Here is a 15,172-nt window from a genome sequence, read left to right as displayed (position 1 = left end):
CTAGAAATGGATGAATGAAAAATGGCTGCATGAATCAGCTCTCAGGCACGATCATTTGCTTGTTTAATGGAAAGCGTAGCCGAGGATTAATATTCACAGATGTAAAGCAGAATTTAGTCCATTTCTTTTTGCCATACTATACCATAAACACCACATTGCACTGGGCAAGGAAAACATTTCACAAAACTGCCCTAAACGTTTATGACTAGCCAGTCTTCAAGTGAGCCCAATGATAGCTTAAACATTTAACTTTTTCTGCTATGTCAACAGAAGTAGCCTTCAACACGGAGTGTGCTATCGCCACTCTGACTGCAACAGCCTAAAGTCACAGAATCTTTGGGAAAGAGATGATAGGAGATTGGGTAGAGAAAATGCTTCTGCAGCATTCATCCAGTTCTGCAATCTATGTCTGATTATTGGTAAGGATTCCTCCAAATACTTCCATCAATGCTGCAACATGGGCAATGTGTCATTGCACCCAGGAAGGCACCACTGTTCCGCTGGAACTATAACTACGTCTGCATTCTAAACATAATTATTTAGAAGTATATGCAGCTGAATTCAGTGGGAGTTCACAGCAAACATGCACAATACATAATCAGTGAAGCCAAAACAAAAGGGATCAGTTACAATAATGAGTATCTTCAATGTCTAAGGCTGTGATCTTATGCACAACTATTTTTAAATAAACCCTACTGAGTAAACATTAGAACAATCAAGGATAGGGCTACAACACATTTTAAAACAAATATATAATGCTTTCTAAAATTGTGAACGAATGCCCAAGTCCTTATTCCAAAAGCAAAGGGCTTTTCAAGAACTGAGCCTGAAGAAAACAAAGGTGTTTGAGGCAAAAGGAAAAAAGATGAGTTAGCCAACTTCTGCTTAAGCCACTCTACAAAAATAAAAAAGATAAACCACTCCTTTGCATTTTGACTTCAAAGTCAACTGAACACTTTACTTGCCAATAGTATTTTACTCATGATTTCATCCAAAGATCCATCAGGGTGTAAAGTTGTGAAATAGAGCCAAGATCCTTTGTTGATAAATGCAGTATAACTTCTGAAACTTAGTGAGTAGTTAAAAGACCATGAGCATCAGGGAAGAACAAAGTAGAAGACCTAAAGCCTTACCACTCATACCATCCAGGTCAGAAAGTGGGGGCAGTTGTTTTATTTTTTGCAATGCCAGCTCCTGTCCAAGAAATACGTATGTCAGCTTTGGGTCCAACATATCCATTGGCAGCCCTGCTGCACCCACAACCCCGGTTATGCTCCTTTGGTGGGGGGGGCAGGGGGCTATGACGGAACAGCACTGGCAGTAGTGTGTGCTCTACCACAGTTCCGGCAGGTACAGTGAGAGCCTTCACGGCGGCAGAGCCCACCCTCCCTACTTGCACAACATGGCACAGGAACACTCCCACCTTATTCTTAAGCCCTCCAGCAGCACAAACCAGGGGTTAGGATTGCTCTGTTAACCAAATACAATGGTCATGGGCTGAAGAATTAACACAAAACCAGCATGAATGGTGCTTCCTTCACAGAGCATTGCCAAGACTCTTTGAAGGGAAAGTGTGCAACAAGATTTCTACACTTGTTACAACTTTTCGGTGAAAACAAATCATTTACTCCACAAGAGTACTCTACCACTATTATTCCAATAACGGTATCTGCTGCCTGGGTATGGTGCTGACATTATACGTACTTTCTAAGCCATTTGGCAAGATTTCACCAAAACAATTCAACATAGATCTTGTCATGCTTTAAAATGACAGACAATGGCTGAAATACAAAGCAAAAATCCAGAAATGCTAGAATAGAATGAACTGACCTGAGCATATTTATACTTAAGCCCTAAATGTTTTGAGATTTTGATTTACAAATCAGTATTTTGTATCATTTTCCCTTCTTTACTATGCTACTCTACCAAACAACAACAACAATAAAGAAAAGACTATGACACACTTTCTTGGTGTTACATTTCACATGCAATCTTCTTGAATCAACTACAACTTCAGCAGAACATCAGAAAATTATTAGGTGTGTTATCAAAAACATGGTCAGCAATTCAGACTTCTACAATTCATGGTTGAGAGATTTTATGACAGAAAGGCTATTATTTTCCAAGAATGGTTACTGCTGCGGCATAACATTGTTCTGAAAGCAAGAAAACACACACATACACTTATGAAACTCCTTGTCTGCAATCTAGTTCCATCCCTTCAATCTAAATGGCAGCTTGGCTGCCCCAAAGTTTGTGTCACTCTTCCAAGACAATTAAAGAGATTCAGCTGAGTGTTTTCTGTTTCACAGCAGTGCACCATCAGAAATGTGGCATCTGTAGACAGCACATATATGAGTACAACTAAAAAGATAGGCAAGTCACGCTTTTCTATTTGCCTCTGCTAAGATGCAGCCTGAATCTATGACACTTCTCAACCAGGCACACTACTGGAAAGGAAGCTCTTTTGCTCATCTGTAAAAAAATAAAATCCACTTGTTGATGGCTAGCAACTAGAACCACTGCCTGAATCTCTTCACCTGGATTAGCCTTTTCAAATTAAAAAGGGGAAAGGCACCTGTGTCAAGAGTTCCCTTACTCTGGTAGCGATGTGATAGTTTTGATTTGCTCACCAATGCAATGACCTCTCTTTCAGACCATGGACTTGTTGTACTCCTACTATACATGTAGCTTTTTACTTCTGCTGTTGACACAGTCATCTAAACCCAGGACGACTGTTTCCAAACTCCTCTAAGGGGCGAAGTTGGGAATAAGGCTTGCTGGAAAATGCCTTTGGATGGCGTTCACCACAGAGAATTACAACATCCCATCAGTGCTCATGAGAGACTCGCTTCTCCCTCTTGGAATGCAAATCAGGAAGCCACACACTCCAGCACACTCGTGCGCGCACACACACACACACACACACACACACGGCTTTAGGAGCCGCCTGGTAGAGCAGGAAGACAGTTTTTGCTCTCTTTTCATGGTACCCACCACGCCAGAATGTGCCAAGCGCCCTCACTGCAAATCCCAAGAAACTTAGTGCAACTGGACAGCAGGAACACGATGGATGCACTAGGATCTAGCTCGAAGTGTGTATGCCTTTGTAGGGTGTGTGTCATTTACTACAGGGGGGAATAGGGAGAGCCTTGTATCCCTCCTCCTCCCCCCCCCAACTTCCTCCCACTCAAGGCGAGGTACTCACCGCACCTCTGTGGTTCGAGGCTCTGCAAGCTCCAGCCGATCCCCTCTGAAAGCATCCAGGACGGAGCAAAACGTGCACTCCTTTCTTGGCCGGCGCTCTGGAGCTCGCCCAGCAAACACGAGTTCAGCAGCTCCAACTCCAGCCGGCGGTGGCGGGTAATTCCATTGGAACGGAGGGGGTGGGGTGGGGGGAGGAAAGAAAGAAAGAGAAAGCGAGCCAGACTCCCCCGAGCCGGTTAGGAGATCATGGTGCCTCCTGCTGTGGAGCCAGCACCGCCGGACAGCAGCGGACGAAGCCGGGGCAGCCAAGCCTGGCCACGGCTCCCCTGGCCAGCACTCGCCTTGCCAGGTCCCGGCGGGAGAAGTCCTCAGGCGCGCGCAGGACGGGGCATCCTCTCCGCGCCGGGTGCTGCATACACGGAGCTCCCTCCGCCGGCACCCTGCCTCAGCTCAGCAGCGCGTGCCGGACTCAGCCGGATCCTGCCGCCTCCCTGCGCGGCGAAGCATTGCGCCGCAGAGCGCACATCCAGCAGCTGCCGCCGCCGCCTGGCCGGCAAGCTGTGAGGAAAGGCAAGGCAGGGGAGATTCCCGCTCGCCTCACCACCGAGCCTCCCGCCGCCGCCGCCGCCGCCGCCTCACTTCGGTGCTGCCAGGCTTCTCCCTCGTGCCGCGCGCCCTCCCCTGCCGGCGCTTCCAGTGCTCTCTCCTCGCTTCGTGCTCGCGGGGTTCCTGGCGAAGTTCAGCGTTGGCAGCGGCGGCTTGAACGCCAAGCTTACCTCAGCAGTGGCGGCAGCAACAGAAGAGCCTCCTCGGAGCCTCCCACGTGCCGCGTCTTCCGCGCGGGTGTGTGTGTGTGTTGGCGCGCGCGCCAAAGGGCCAAGGAATAGCAAGGGGAGGGGCGGCGCAGGGTGTTTTCTCGCGCGCGCGCCTGCTCTCTGCCTCACGCTGTGGAACCGGGACTTTCCCTCGCTGCCAACTCCAGGAATCCCGCTCCGCCAATGGAGCCTTGCGAAGTAAAGCAGCTGAGGAGAGACAGAGCGGCGCGGCCCTCGAGCTGCAAGATGCTGAGGGCAGGAGCGAAGCGCTACCTTCCCGCAGCGCGTGCGCGCGCCCGCGCGCAAAGGGAAACACCTGGCGAGCCCCCTTTTTTTTCTCAAGCTAATCTCGCGCGCGCTCACCGGCCCGCGTGGAAGCTGAGGCGAGGGTTTCCTCATAAAATAAAGTAAAATAAAATAACACAAGCACGGGATATGGTAGCGCTTGACTAAGTTTATCTCAGCGTACTTACCAGTCCAGCTCTTGCCATTTTAATGTTAGCCTAACTTTTATTTTTTTAAGCGCTGAAAACTACTTCACAGCATTGTTTCGACCATATGTTGCCTATCCTCCCCACATTCCTCCGACATCCTGTTCCATAATACATAGTAACATTACTGTTTATACCCCCGCCCATCTGACTAGGTTGCCCCAGCCACTCCAACATATATAAAAGCAAAATAAAACATTAAACATTAAAATGCTTCCCTATACAATACTGCCTTCAGATGGCTCAGGGGTCGAATACCTCCATACCCTTCACCATTTCTCTGATGAAAACAGGGACGACCTACCATACCCTCCAATATTTCTCTGATGAAAATAGAGATGTCCTAAGGAAAAGCAGGATATTCCAGGAAAGTGGCTTCTGTAAATCTGGGGCTGGCCCTAGAAAATAGAAACACTTGGAGGCAAGAGTGCCAACTTGGCCCCGTGACCATGGGCACCTGGAACCATGGGTGCCATGCAGAATCAATGGCCCTGGCACCAACATTTGTGGGTGCCTGGACCCTCCATGGGGAATTTTTTGGTGCAAGGTGGAGACCATGTTATTTGCTCAGGTTTTTGAACAGCTGTTATGATGTGTTTTCTCTTACTGGTCCCAGCTTTTAAGGTACTCTTTATTGTGGGATGCCTGTTACAGGCAATTAAGTCTTTACACTGTCATCTTCCACAAACAGCACTTAGAGCATCACTTAGTTCAGGCAGACTTGAGCACAGCCTTGTCTCTGAACTTGTATTTCCAGAAATAAAATTAAGTAATACCTCTGAAGCCAACTTCTGTGCTAGTTTAATGGAAGAGATAATGGGTAGCATGTCTATAAATTATCAGATCTCTTTCCATGACCAAACTGTTTAAAATAACATTGTTCTCTTTGATGCTATTTATAATTTTTAATAATATGTTCTTTAGAGCAGCATACCAGATATAAAGGATAGTTTATTAAATGTGTCAGACAATTCTTCTGTTTAGTATCTGCTCAAAACACTTAGCACTTAATACACATTGGATGCAAATCATAGCTCAGTCCATAGAGCATGAGACTCTTAATCTCAGGGTCATGAATTTGAGCCCAACATTGGGAGAAAGATTCTTGCACTGCAGGGGGTTGGACTAGATGAAACATTAAAGTGAGTGTACTGTACTAGTAAATGTTTAGCAATCAGAAGGAAGAGATAGCTGTTAGGTGAGGTGGAATTATGGCTTTACCAAATTAGTAACTAAAGAGGAAACAACCTTATATGTGTTCCTAGGTTCAAATCAGGAAACAGCCAACTGTGTATAGTTCAGTGACATGCATTGTCACTGAAAAATAGTCCAGCAGTGCTGTCTTCAGTATTGCTGATGCTGAAACTATAATTGTTCCGTTAGCACATTGTACATTCAGGACAATGGGAATGGAATAGCCAGCAAACTGATTGATCTGACCTGAACAACCTTAACAGAGTCAATCTAGAAAGAGTTTTACGGATTGCTTGCCTCTGCTAGGAACACTTAAATTCTTCTTTCCTCAAAAAACAAAAACAAAAAAGGAAAGATTTTAAGGAACTGAAAAACACCTTTCCTTGAATACAATTGTCTGGGACAAGAAGCCTTGGAAAGGCTCGTTTGCACAGCATATGGCCAGGGGAACTTGACAAATGTTAACACAGCTGAAACAAATACTTTTGGCCCAGTTTACAAGCTAGCAAGTAAATGAATAATGGATTTGTCTCCTCTTCCACTTTGTAGAGTCCAATATTACTCATCCAACTATGTTTGTAAGCTTTGGTAACTTTCCGCAATAACATAAATTATGGTTGATCTCCTGCACATCATGCCTACAATTAGAATGATAACAACATGGATTCCACATTCATATCCTAAAGACCTTACCCAATTTTGTTGATAATTATGATATAGAAAATATATTAATATGAGGATGGGAATTATGAAGCAATAACTGCAATGATAAACCTTGACTATAGCAATGACAATACTCATGACATTGATACTGTAGGACTGTTGAATTATAGTGAAGGGATCAGGATGTAACTAGTATCTCAATATGAAATGCTGTGATTTAATAGATCCACCTCTGTGTAGCAAGTTCTAGATACTAGGGATTTGCCACAGATTTGGATAAATACAAATCAAAGTAGACCACTTTGGACATATTTAGGGCTTGAATGAGTTGAAGTGGAGTATGAGTATGAAGTGAAGTGGAGTCTTTCTGAAGTGCCCCAAACCAAATTGAGGACCTCTGAAGCAATCTGTGCTGCTTCAGTAATTTGGATGCAAACAAGAGTCTATATGTGCATTATTTTTGCATAACAACAAAACACTAAGGTGAAGTTCTGTCAGCACAAGGATTTATCCTTACACAACAGGATCTTCTCCCTCTCTCCTCCCCCCAAGCACCTGCTCTGTTCTAGGGTTTCCTCAAACCTCGGGAGCAGATTTGGGAAGGGCATGGGGGAGAGGGGAAGTCCTGTCGCATAAGCAGAAATTATTGTGCTCACAGGGCTCATTAGTAGAATACCACCTATGTGGACTTAGAGATAAGGTCAAGGTTTTAGTTCTATTCACGCAGAAAAGTTAGCACACAAGCATCCGTAAGGGCCCCTGCAGTTGGGACACTCAGTTGTGGGGTGTCTCTATAATGCAGAACTCCTACCAACAAACAGGAGCCTTGAGGTGTTGAGCTTTCCTTACAGATAGCTGCATGCAATTCATGAGTGCTCCAGGAAGAAGATGCAAAGTCAAGTATGGGGCTAAAAATATGTTCCCATTCTTGTGTAAACATATGCCCTGCATGTGAGTAATCATCATCATCAAACATTTTATTGGCATCACACATGTGTGAATAGGGTTAGTATGTCTGCTAAAAGAAAAGCATTTCTCTCCATGCTTGAAAATGCCAGGGTGAAGAGAAAAGGGAAGGATAGCTGTTTTGTGACTGACAGGTCTCGCTTATAATCAGGGGAGTGGTTTTTACTGGGGGTCTTAATAGGAGCAGCTGGCCAGTGCTGTGCCACTGCCCTCCTGACAGCATTGTCACTGTTGCTTACTGTGATGGGGGGGGGGGTAGGGTGGCAGCAAGGTTGCAGTTGTGTAGGCACACAAGTGGGAGTGCTGAATTAGCCCCAGCAGTGCTCATGCACAGCCCTCACCCCATCACTGCTCTGCCCTCTCTATGTACCATCCGGGTAAGCAGCAGTTAAGTCACTGTCAGACCATGCTGTTTGTTCCTGGCTCTCCACTCACAATGCTTTGGAGGAGGATGTTGAAGTAATATACAGTAGTGCCCCGCAAGACGAATGCCTCGCAAGACAAAAAACTCGCTAGACGAAAGGTTTTTTCGCCCGCGATTTGCCTCGCAAGACGAATTCCCCTATGGGCTTGCTTCGCAAAACGAAAACATCTCGCGACTTTGTTTCCTTTGTGTAAAAACCGTTAAAACCAAGGGTGCTTAGCTTGAGCAGCTGAAGTTGCGACTTGACTTCGAGGAGCAACTGTTAGCACGTGGTTTGGTAGCCTTTTCTCAGACTTTGCTCACTTTTGAAGATTTTCCAAAACTTTTCCAGAACTTTTCCAGAACTTCTCTTTCATCCATTTGGTAAGTTAAACTTTTAAAACTTTTTTGGGGGGGTTTGGATTTTGGGTTGGGGTGTTTGGGATTCAAGGACTTGGTGTTGGGAAGGGGTTTGCGATAATCTGGGGGCTTGTGGGCCTTTTTTGGGAATTTTTATGATTTTCTGTAACCACTGGGCCAGGTTGATTTTTTTTGAAAATTTTTCTGAGTTTGAATTTCTGAGTGCTGGCTGGCTAGGGGAACAGTTGGGGAGGTTTCTGCAGAAATCTGGGACCATGTGGGTTTTTTGGGGGGAATTTTTATGATTTTCTGTGACCACTAGGCATGGTTGTTTATTTTCAATTTTTTTTTCTGAGTTTGAATTTCTGAGTGCTGGCTGGCTAGGGGAACAGTTGGGGAGGTTTCTGCAGAAATCTGGGACCATGTGGGGTTTTTTGGGGAATTTTTATGATTTTCTGTGACCACTGGGCCAGGTTGTTTTTTTTTGAAAAATTTTCTGAGTTTGAATTTCTGAGTGCTGGCCATGTTGTTATTTTTTGAAATTTTTTTTTGTCTGGGTGGGGAAGCAGTTGGGGAGGGGTTTGCAGCAGTTGGGGAGGGGCTGGGGGAGCAGTTGGGGAGGGGTTTGCAATTTCTGTGTTGTGGGTGGGTTGGTGCATGTCTGTGGGAGCAGTTGAGGTTTTTGAAGACATTGGTGATTTTTGAAGCTTTTCCTAAACTTATTTTGCAGCCATTTGAGGTTTCTGAGGACTTCGGTGGTTGATTGTTGAAGCTTTTCCAGAACTTCTCTTTCATCCATTTGGTAAGCTAAACTTTTAAAACTTTTTTGGGGGTTTTTGGATTTTGGATTTGGGGTTGGGGTGCTTGGGATTCAAGGCCTTGGTTCTGGGTTTTAATTTCTGTGTGATGGGTGGCTGGCTGCTTTTGTATTTTTTGGGTTTGAAGCACATCACTGATTTTTTTTTCTGTTTCTGAGTTTACGGAGGTAGGAGCTGTGCTGCCATGGGACCCAAGAAGACTGCTGCTGTGGTGGCCGGCGAGAGGAAGAAGGAGAAGGTGACGCTGGAAATGAAGAAGGAGATCATCTGGAAGCACGACGGCGGAATGCGTGTGACGGACATCGCCAGGGAGTACGGCAGGAACCCATCGACCATCGGGACCATCCTGAAGATGAGGGAGAAGATCCTGGCGACTGATGCAGCCAAGGGAGTCACCAGGATCGTGAAGAACCGCCCAGCTGTCCTGGAGGAGGTCGAGAAGTTGCTGCTCATCTGGATAGAAGAGAAGCAGCGTGCAGGGGACACAGTGTCTGAGGCCGTCATTTGTGAGAAGGCCAAGGCCTTGCACGCTGACCTCATCCGGGAACAGCCAGGAACCTCAGCCGAGCCAGAAGTCTTCAAGGCTAGCAGAGGTTGGTTTGACCGGTTCAAGACAAGATCTGGCATCCACAGTGTGGTCAGGCATGGAGAGGCTGCCAGTTCTGATGTTCCTGCGGCTGAAGACTTTGCAGCGGAGTTCCTGGAGGTTGTGACGACGGAGGGCTACGTTCTGCAGGCAGAGGCTGCGCAGGAGCAGGCCTCACTGGAAGAGGAGGAAGCAACTGAGGAACGGCTGTCCTCCGAAAGACTGAGGGACATTTGCCAGAAGTGGAAGGAGGTGCAGACTTTTGCAGATCTACACCACCATGAGAAGCACGTGGCACATGACGCTGGGAACTTTTATGATACGAGGGTCATGTCGTCTTTCAGGGAGCTGCTGAAAAGGTGGATAAAGCAGCAGACTATGGACAGGTTCTTGACCAAGAAGCAAAGAGTGGAAGAGGAGCCTTCTTCGAGTGGTCCCCCAGAGTCTTAGAAAATGTACTGTACACTTTGTTGATTTTTAAATGTTTTTCTGTCATGTTTATAAAGTTAATTTATTTTCCCTTCAATTTTTGAACTGCTCTTTACAGTATGTGTGACTTTAAAGAGCAGTTAATAAACTGTTGTTGTACCAAATTTGGCTTTGTTTGGACTTTTTTTGACCATAGGAACGCATTAATTGATTTTCAATGCATTCCTATGGGATTTCGTGCTTTGCAAGACGAAAAATTCGCTAGACGACAAAAATTGCGGAACGAATTAATTTCGTCTTGTGGGGCACCACTGTATATCCTTGTTCTTCTCAATTGCGTTAGTGATGTTAGCTTGGAAGATGTTGGCTGATCAAACCCTTTGACTTCTGCCACATGCCTCCATGCCTCCAATCCTGTCACATCAGTTTTTGCAGGAAAGTAAACAGATGAATGGGACGCAGGTGGCGCTGTGGGTTAAACCACAGAGCCTAGGACTTGCCGATCAGAAGGTTGGTGGTTTGGATCCCTGCGACGGGGTGAGCTCCCATTTCTCGGTCCCTGCTCCTGCCAACCTAGCAGTTCAAAAGCACGTCAAAGTGCAAGTAGATAAATAGGTACCGCTCTGGCGGGAAGGTAAAGGGTGTTTCTGTGCGCTGCTCTGGTTTGCCAGAAGTGGCTTAGTCATGCTGGCCACATGACCTGGAAGCTGTACGGCAGCTCCCTCAGACAATAAAGCGAGATGAGCGCCGCAACCCCAGAGTCGGTCACGACTGGACCTAATGGTCAGGGGTCCCTTTACCTTTACTTTAAACAGATAAACAACCAATCAAACAAAAGATCCAAGACACATAGATCATTCGTTTGGTGGTTCATCTGATCTCATCTGTTTTCTTTTACATAATTAGAGACCTTGTCCTATGATTTGGTTGGACTATACTGGCAACAGGAGCACTTGCTAAGAGCTGCTTCTTGAAAGATGTTTGCTGTGCATAACAGATTGTTAATAAGATAACAAAAGGATTCAACACCAGCAATTTCCAGGAGAAGGCCGCCTCAGATGGCCAATTTAACTTTTACATTTGAATCAAATGCTATCAGAAACAACATGACTTTTTGTAAGAATTCTTCTGGCTACCAACTGGGTGTACAGCTAAGGATACATTAAAACAGCAACTTCCTGGTTCATAGCTCAGAATTAGCAACTACATTACAACAGTAGGTCCAACCCTTTCCCACAATTGTTATGCCATTCCATGATTATGCATTTTGCATGTGATGGTTATCCAGACAGAGATAGGATTGATCTGTGCCCTCAAAGAGAATTGATTATTCTGCATTACACTATTAAAATGTCCTCTCATTGCTAGGCCTTGCTTCAACATATAAGAATGCTATTTTGTCAACAGCTTGTACTCACAAACTAAAAGATTAAATCTCTGCTAAACAGAAACAGGTCAGGCCTCAAGGAAATACTCTGAATTAGATTTGGGGACACAACAAAAAACACATGGGGGACTTAAAAAGATTGCATGTCATAATTTATTTCCAGCAACGGCAAAGAAAGAGTTCTTTAAGGTAACTTGTCTTGTGTCATCTCTAGCTTGATTAGTGAAGAAAAATGCAGGATCATAAAACTATAACCACTGGAATCAGGCACACTGGAAACATCAGCAGATCTCATGCTTTCTAGTTATTCTGATCAATACACAGACCTACTGGGGAGGAAATATTTTATTAGACAGCAAAATGCTGATGAACAGTCATAGCAGAAGCCATGTACTCCTTAGCTGACTCATGAAAATGGCTGTGCCAAATTTTCACATGTTTATTTTTACAGGGCAACATAGCAATGTACTTCTTTTGAATTTTGTGTATAACTGTTTCCAGCTACTGCATTTTCTATTTCAGTTGCTTTTTTGGCACCATCCCCTTGAGTCTAGACCAGACTTTCTCAACTTTGGCTCCCTAGATGTTCTTGAACTACAACTCCCATCATCCCTAGGCACTGGCCTTGCTGGCTAGGAATGATAGGGATCCTAGTGCAACAACTTATGGAGACCCACTTTTAAGGAAAGGCTGATCTAGACAGTGTAGTTCAGGCATAGGCAAACTTGGCCCTTCATATGTTTTGGGACTACAACTCCCATCATCCCTAGCTAACAGGACCAGTGGTCAGGGATGATGGGAATTTGCCTATGCCTGGTGTAGTTCCACATGCTGATGACATCATTATAATATACAGTGGTACCTTGGGTTAAGTACTTAATTTGTTCCGGAGGTCCGTACTTAACCTGAAACTGTTCTTATCCTGAAGCACCACTTTAGCTAATGGGGCCTCCTGCTGCTGCTGCACCGCCGGAGCACGATTTCTGTTCTCATCCTGAAGCAAAGTTCTTAACCTGAAGCACTATTTCAGGGTTAGAGGAGTCTGTAACCTGAAGCGTATGTAACCTGAAGCATATGTAACCCTAGGTACCACTGTATAGCCAAGTAATTTAATGATGTCACTGTGGGCAAAGAAAGGTGGATTTCCCCCAAGTTACATTAAGTATTTACAAGATTATAAGATTAAGATTATGGAACTAATATTTTCTTATGGGGCTTAATGTTGTGACCTGCCCTGGGACCTTAGGATGAAGGGCGGGTAATAAATTATTATCATTGTATTCTGCTTTCCTTCAAAGAAGCTCAGAGCAGAGTGTAAATTTCTTCTTCCCATTTTATTCTCACAATACCCTCATGAAGTAGATTAGGTTGAGAGAGAGTGGCTGGCATTATGTCACTCATTGAGTGTCCTAGCTGGATAATACCGGTAATTTGAATCCAGGAGCTCTTGGTTCTAGTCTGACTGACACCACATTAGTTCTGCATCCCTTTGGCAAAAGAAACTGAGCTGATGCTCACAGCAGAGATGCCTCAGTCATGGGACACACCTTAACTTGCTGCACCCGTTTCGTTGCAGTGCAATGCAATGCAGCAAAACAGGAAGCATCTATTCAGTTGTCTTGGCAACAGAGATGTCTCCCTTTCCTCCCCAGTGACACTTTTGATTAAAGAAGCATTGTTTTCCAGGGAACCAAAATATTCACAGAAATGGTCCCCCCGTTTGGCTCAATCCTACTTCAATCTCCAGTATCTGCCATATATTAGTGCTTACTTTTCTTTGCATTTGAAGTGAGTATACGCAGCGATATGCTCATTTTTAGTTATAACGAAATAATGGTTTACTATAATGCAAACTATGAAATAACAATCTTTCCCAATGGATGGGCTTGTTTTTTTTATTAATATTGACCCATGTCTTTTTAACTGAGCTGTGCTTGCTTCCTTCAAAGGAAAAACAGCAGCAGCCTCATGCTATGAAACCCATCTAGTCTTCACTTATCTCTTTTTCTTCATTTCCATTGCAAATATCTTTCATACTCCACCCCCCATCAATGCCCTTAATATTGAGGAATTAGTTCAGCTCCAGAAACAGGGTTACAGATTAGTTCCTATATTTGTGCTGCAATTCTAACCAAGTTTACTTTATTCTTTCCAGCTTTGTATTTTACAAACGTATCCATATGTTTATACAGTGTTTTTATGTGTTCACAGCACTTTGTTGCGTGCATTATCACAGAAATATTTACCCCAAATTTATAAGACAGGCAAATATTAGTGTTCCATATTGTAGAACTGAGATGGAATTACACTAAGAGGTACTTATTTCAGCGAGTTTATGGGTACAGATAACTGTATTTCATTCATAATCCTAATATGAAATTTTGTAGAATATGAGCATAGTCAAGACATCTCAAAATAAATAAGAATTGTCTTGCAAAGAAAAGGGTATATTGTATCAGTGGAAATGAGGCAAGCCTATAATAAGAGAGGATTTTGTTTTGATTATCGCCTGCAAGTCATTAAGTTTATGAGATTTTTAAAAAGTTAAACTGTCCACTGCGCCATGTAATTTTCCATGTGTTGTCATTTGTCCTATATTGGCAACTTTCACTGAAAAGGCAAGGTTTAGAGCCTACTCCTAAGTATATTTACATGGCAAATCCCATAGCTTTTCAAGAAAAATGTGTTTAGTGCTGGAGATGATTCAGAACTACACACTTTCTGCATTTTACAGTAAATGTCCAGAAACTGTTTATAGCATCTTATGTCACAGCAGTTGCCTATTGCCTTTCCTCTTTTAGAACATGTTGCACTTGGCCAAATAAACAAAAACAAAACACCTTTCTAGTTAAGGTGTACAATTCACAGTTCATTTAGGCTGTGGCTGCATGTGAATTGCATTGATTTCCACTAGCTGATCACTCTCTTCCAATAATACAGCAAGCTGAAAACAGCTAATTGCACTCCTAAATGCACAATCCCATTCCAGCTAAAGCTTATCCATCAACTGCTAAGGCAAACTTCATCCATTAAAAAAGAACTCGACTCATATTAAGGAGACCAACTCAATTTCTTACCTTTGGAAGCTGACTGTATACATCCCACTACAAGTTCTATTTTAAGCTTCTCTTGAGATACCATATAAGGAGAACAGCCCCCACCATAAAATTACTAATCTGCCTAACATAGCAGCAGGACACCTGATGCTGGTGAGTCATGTTTTGCATGCTGCAAGAAGTGTGTGCATATGTATATGAGTGTGTGCGGATTAATTTCGTAAAAAGGAAAGAAATAGTCAACTGCTTTCTTTCATTCTCTCTCTCTCTCTCTCTCTCTCTGCTGTGCTTTTGTTTACCTCCATGCTATTCAACTCACTTATTTACAGTGTCCACTATGACCTAGGGGTTCCTATGGCTAACAGTTCTACCCCTGGAATCCTGGTGAGACTTCAAGCGATCTTCATCCTGATTAGCTACTCAGGAAGAAAAACACACTATCTGGTGCTTCAAAAGGCTGCTAGGTGTGAGATCAGAGACAAGAACCCTGTGTCAGGAACTGGGTCACTAGAGGAAGAGCTGAGTGCTGCCCCATGCCTCTCTCCTGAACAATCAGATGCCTCAGCAAGCCAGTGTCTGGTGCCTAGATAGAAACTGAACTTTCACTTTCCTGCCAGGAGATCTTGGGTTGTATTGAATGAAGTCTGGGGTTTTCCCCAGTTCTTTAGAGCAGATTTGGTGGGTGCAGGCGGAGGAGAGAGAGAGAGAGAAAGTTCCATTGTGCAAACATAGTGACTTTGTTGGATTCAACCCCCTGACTGCCCTGAATACTAATCGAAATTGCTTTTGAAGTCAGC

General features: G+C 44.2%; 1 protein-coding gene and 2 long non-coding RNA genes across 3 annotated transcripts in view; 1 reads left to right on the top strand and 2 right to left on the bottom strand.

Moving 5' to 3' along the window:
* SGCD (sarcoglycan delta) overlaps positions 1 to 3,970 on the bottom strand; it is a 394,603-nt gene extending 390,633 nt beyond the window's left edge. Inside the window, exon 1 of the mRNA XM_081851583.1 lies at positions 3,209 to 3,970. The gene's annotated coding sequence lies outside the window, so the exon portion shown is untranslated. The remainder of the gene's footprint in view (positions 1 to 3,208) is intronic.
* Positions 3,971 to 9,022: 5,052 nt separating this feature from the next.
* LOC309336135 lies at positions 9,023 to 10,096 on the top strand. Its single transcript, XR_014153906.1, has 2 exons — positions 9,023 to 9,584; positions 9,660 to 10,096. It is a non-coding gene; the product is annotated as an uncharacterized lncRNA (long non-coding RNA).
* A 1,357-nt stretch (positions 10,097 to 11,453) lies between these two features.
* LOC309336136 lies at positions 11,454 to 14,707 on the bottom strand. Its single transcript, XR_014153907.1, has 2 exons — positions 14,397 to 14,707; positions 11,454 to 11,648 (listed from the first exon to the last, which is right to left on the bottom strand). It is a non-coding gene; the product is annotated as an uncharacterized lncRNA (long non-coding RNA).
* Between the last annotated feature and the right edge of the window lie 465 nt (positions 14,708 to 15,172).

This window comes from Podarcis erhardii (assembly GCF_964252035.2).
Source record: "Podarcis erhardii genome assembly, chromosome: 2".
NCBI classification, from domain to species: Eukaryota; Metazoa; Chordata; class Lepidosauria; order Squamata; family Lacertidae; genus Podarcis; species Podarcis erhardii.
Note: the sequence above shows the minus strand (reverse complement) of the source record. Positions and strands in the feature narration are given on the sequence as shown.